General features: G+C 44.1%; 1 non-coding gene across 1 annotated transcript; it reads right to left on the bottom strand.

The window, feature by feature from the left end:
• Positions 1-2,949: 2,949 nt before the first annotated feature.
• Positions 2,950-3,083, bottom strand: LOC130017219 (small nucleolar RNA SNORA36 family). The gene has a single exon (XR_008791352.1). It is a non-coding gene; the product is annotated as a small nucleolar RNA SNORA36 family (small nucleolar RNA).
• Positions 3,084-5,243: the final 2,160 nt, after the last annotated feature.

The following is a 5,243-nucleotide window of genomic DNA, read 5'->3' as shown; positions in this document are numbered from 1 at the left end:
ATTGAAGTTATGTGAATATTCAGTTTTAGTAATAGTATTCTGCCAAATACTATTCTACAGTGATTGGGTCAATTTGTATTTTCAGAGTTGCAGTTACCCTGTGGTCTCATTGCTTCTCCACTGGGTTTTTTTGTTTGTTTGTTTTGTTGTGTTTTGTGGCCACACTCAGTCATGCTCAAGGGTTACTTTTGGCTGTGCACTCAGGAATCACTCCTGACGTTGCTTAGGGGACCATATAGAATGCCACAGATCCAATCAGGGTAGGCAGCACACAAGACAAGTGCCCTATCTGCTATACTATCTCTCCAGCCCCTCCATTTGGGTATATTAGCCACTTTGGTGACTATATAGCAATACCTTATGGAGGTTTATTCCATTTCACTTTATATATCTGGTTTTGGGTACAACCCTGTGGTGCTCAGATCTACTCCTGGCTCTGTACTGGGTGTTACTCCTGCTGGCGCTCAGGGGAGCATGAGGAACTGGGCCTATCACATGAACTCATTCCATTGGACTATCTTTCCAGCCCTAAAATGTGTGAATGTGTGTGTGTGTATAGATAGATAGATAGATAGGTAGATAGAGGGAAAGAGAGAGAATGATTTCTCTACATATATGTTTATCTCCACATATATGTTTACATATATCTCTACATATATGTTTATCTCTACATATACATATACATATATCTCTATCTATCTATCCATATATACATACATATTTGTCCACCTTTCTCCACAATGACCTTCTGGATGGCTATGCTCTATTCAGCATCGTATTTCAACACGTGTGATGCCTGGCATGTTAGCATGAAGGATGCCTAGGAACGGTTTGTTGAGTATTTTAGACTCTTGGAAAATAAGAAGTTGAAAAGTCTTTCCAATTATAATATCAAGCTCTTTTTGGGGGGGGGTAGAGGGATATGGGGAGTCATACCTGGCAGTGGTGCTCAGTGCATACTGCTTTACTATCTTTAAGACACCAAGTGATGCAAATCAAGGCCACAGTGAATACCACATCTCATGGACATGCATTTACTAGTATTGCTACAATAATAAAAATAGATAAGAGTAATAACAATTATAGCTGGGGACAGTCTTGACAGTAGTCAAGGGATATATGGTGTCAAGGATTAAGCCTGGGCCCTCCCACGCAAAACACGTGCTCCAGTCTTTTGATGTATCCCCCTGTATTTTTGTTTTGTTTTGCTTTTGTTTTGGGGCCATACCTGGTGGTGCTCAGGGATCACTTCTGGCAGCACTCAGGGGACCATACGGCGGGGGTGGGGGTGTCTGTGATAGAACCCAGGTCAAGTCAGACTCCAGCAAAGCAAGCATCCTATCCCCTGTACTATCTCTCTGGGATCCCTCTTGGAGGGGTATTTTAGACTCTTGGAAAATAAGAAGTTGAAAAGTTCTTATATAACATGGGATGCTGGAGAATCAAACCTGGGATTTAGAAGAGAACCCAGGTCTTATGCGTGTAAGGGAGGTGCTTTACTTCTGAGCCATATCCCATTCCCAGCTCTACTTTGGAAACAGTTTGACAGGGCCTGAGCAATAGTATGGAGGTAAGGTGCTTGCCTTGCCTGAAGCTAACCAGGGCTCAACCCCAGCCACCTCGTGTGGTCCCTTAAGTACCACCAGGAGTGATCCCTGAACACAGGGCCAGGAGTAAGCCCTGAACACCACTGGGGGGTGCCCCCCAAGCCAAGCAAACAAACAACCAACAAAAATCTGTAAAAAACTTGTACAGAATAGGATCCCAAACTTATCTGATCTAGTGCCGCTCTTCAGAAAAAAAAAAAATTAGAGGCAGAAGAGAGAGTACAGGAGTGAGGAGTAAGACTTGCCTTGCATGTTGCCAAACCTGTTTCAGCAACTGGCACTGCATGTGGTCCCATAAGCACTGCCAAGGGTCACTCCTGAGCACAGAGATAGGAATAGCCCCTGAGCACCACAGGGTGTGACTTCAACCCCTCCCTCCACAAATTACTCATGACCCTCTAAAAATCTAAACTTAGATTTAGACAAACAGAAAGCCCTGCCAACCCCAATTGTACCCAAGGCCGCTAAAGTCCCCTGTGGGAGCAGTTTCACCAATTTCCAGAAATACCGATAGACTTACACTGTGATCCAAGAATTATACTGTTGATATAAACTTATGAGAACTGAAAATATATACAAGTTTTTCAACTGAAGGAAAGTGAAGCATCTATGTTCACAGTCGCATGATTCATAGTAACCCAAAATGGAAACAACTCAAATGTCATGGCTGGTGAATGGATAAACAAACTATAGTAGATCCATAGAGTAGATTACTATGTAGTCATAAAAAGGCATTACATGCATGTTACAAACTGAGTCTGGGCTGGAGAGATGGAGCAGTGGGTAGGGAGCCTGCCTTGCACGTGGCCAACTCCGGTGACTCACATTCAATTCCCAGGACCGAATATGGTCCCCCAAGCTCTGCCAAGAGGGAGCTCTGAGAGTAAAGCCAGGAGTAAGCCCTGGACACTGTTGAGTATCCACCCCACCCCACCCCCAAACAATAACAATGACAAAACAGAAAAAGGATGGGTGTTAAAAATATTATACCAGGGGCTAGAGTAATAGTACAGTGGGTAGGGCGTTTCCCTTGCACTCGGCCAACCTGGGTTTGATTCCCAGCATGCCATATGGTCCCCGAGCACCGCCAGGAGTAATTCCTGAGTGCAGAGCCAAGAGTAACCCCTGGGCATTGCCCGGCGTCACCCAAAAAGGAAAAAAAAATTATACTAGATGAAACACACCTTTGTGACACAGAGGCCACATATTGTATGGGTCCAGCCATCTGACCACCCAGTAGAGGCAAACCCATAGACAAGGAATAGTGTGAGTCAGGCTGGGGTAGAAATAAATGGGACAAGTTACTTTTTAGTGTGATTTTCTTTTCCTTTTCTTGTTTCATTTTTGCAGGTTGGAGGGAGATGAATATGGAAATACTCTCCACCCAATCATCTCCCCTAGCCCAGGTCTTACTGCTCTAAAGTTTAATTACAGAACAGGGAAACTGCCCTGAACAAGGCTGGTGTGATTTTAAACATGTACTAAAATTAGATAATGGTTGCATCTGGGGATAAACTAGAAACCATTGAATTGTACACTTTAAAAAAGGACTCATATGCTATATAAGTTGTATCTCAGTAGAACTGCTATGGAGGGCCTGGAGAGACACAGTAGAAATATAGATACCTGTCTTGCATGTATCAGACCCTGGGTCAATTCTGGCACCATGTATGGGTTCTCTGAGCAGAACTAAATGTGAGCCCTGAGCACACTCCCAGCCTCCCAAACAAACCTATCCATTTTTTTTTTTTTTTTGCTTTTTGGGTCACACCTGGCGTTGCACAGGGGTTACTCCTGGCTCTGCACTCAGGAGTTACTTCCTGGCAGTGCTCAGGGGACCATATGGGATGCTGGGAATCAAACTCAGGTTGGCCTCATGCAAGGCAAACGCCCTACCCGCTGTGCTATCATCCTTTTTCCTTTTTTTTTTTTTAAGTCAGTTTGGTAGCTTTGGGGCCACACCCAGCACTACTCCAGGGTGACTCCCAGGACCACATGTGCCAGGGATCAGACATGGGTCTCCTCAGTACAAGCACATACTTAACCTATCAAGCTATCTCTCAGCTCTAGCTTTGATTACTTTTAATTTAAAACAATTACACATATACACACACACACATATATGAACAACAAGGGTTGTTCGTGGCTTTACACTCAAAAATTGCCTTTCTTTCTTTCTTTCTTTCTTTCTTTCTTTTTCTTTCTTTCTTTCTTTCCTTTCTTCCTTTCTTCCTTTCTTTCTTTTTCTCTCCTTCCTTCCTTCCTTCCTTCCTTCCTCCTTCCTTCCTTCCTTCCTTTCTTTTTTCTTTATTTTTTCTCTCTCTCTCCCTCCCTTCCTTCCTTCCTTCCTTCCTTCCTTCCTTCCGTCCTTCCTTCCTCCTTCCTTTCTTTCTTTGCTTTTTGGGTCACACCCAGAGATGCTCAGGAGTTATTTTTGGTTCTGCACTCAGGAATTACTCCTGGGGGTGCTCAGGGGACCAAAGGGGGTGCTGAGATGGAACCTGGGTCAGCCGTGTGCAAGGCAAACACCCTATCTGCTGGATCAGCCGTGTGCAAGGCAAAACACCCTAAACGCCCATAGAGAATTACTCCTAGAGGTGCTTGAGGGACCATATAGAGTGCTGGGGATCAAATCTGGGTTAACCATGTACAAGGCGAGCACCATACCCATTGTACTATCTCTTCAGCCCCTTTGATTATTTAAAAAAAAATTCATTTTTTTCTTCCTTGCTCTAGAAGGGGGAGATCTGAGTAGCTCAGTGAAAGAGCACTTGCCTTATGTCCATGAGTTGAACCCCTTACATGAGTTCAATTCCAGGCACTCTAGAGAGACAGAGAGAGAGAGAGAGAGAGAGAGAGAGAGGAGAGAGAGGAGAGAGAGAGCACACAGAGTCAGCTGGGGGAGAGGGTGATGGAGAGCAGTTGACGGGGGACGTTGGTGGTGGGAAATGTCCACTGGTGGAGGGATGGGTGTTGGAACACTGTATGACTGAAACCCAATCATGAACAGCTTTGTAATGGTCTATCTCACAGTGAAAGAGAGAGAGAGAGAGAGAGAGAGAGACAGAGACAGAGACAGAGACACAGAGAGACAGAATTTAACTTTCTGTTCTTGTTCTCAAAAAAATTATTAAAATTTATGTAACACAAAATGTTTATAATTTCCAGTAGTTCTGTACTTCGAATAGAGAAATAACTTCTACCCAATCATCACCCTTAGCCTGTTATCTTCTTGTCCTAAAGAACATCAACACTAGTGAGTGACAGTGTGGCAACACAGAGCCACACTGCTGGGGCGGGGCTGAGCAAGACAGGTTTTAAGCCCCCCTGGTGATTCTGAGTCTGCTCAAAGTTTAACACTAACCGCTTTAATTTCAATGTCCTCCTTTTTCCTTTGTCATCAGCTTCCCAAGTATAAAAGACATTAGCAGGCACTATAGAATTGCTGTGTCACGCTCCCTAACCTTCATTCACCACTCTGCTTGAACTCTACTCAGCATGTTTCTCTAACATTTTCTCTCCTGCTTTGGAATCTGAATTCCTTCCTGAATCAGCAATCCGAATTTGCTGTCCTTTTCTATCTCAGTGGCGATCATTAACAGGCTCTTCTGGAGAGAGCCTCACAGCTCTTCCTGG

This window comes from Sorex fumeus, unplaced genomic scaffold, assembly GCF_029834395.1.
Source record: "Sorex fumeus unplaced genomic scaffold, SorFum_2.1 ptg000007l, whole genome shotgun sequence".
NCBI lineage: Eukaryota > Metazoa > Chordata > Mammalia > Eulipotyphla > Soricidae > Sorex > Sorex fumeus.
This window is presented reverse-complemented; position numbering and strand designations above follow the sequence as displayed.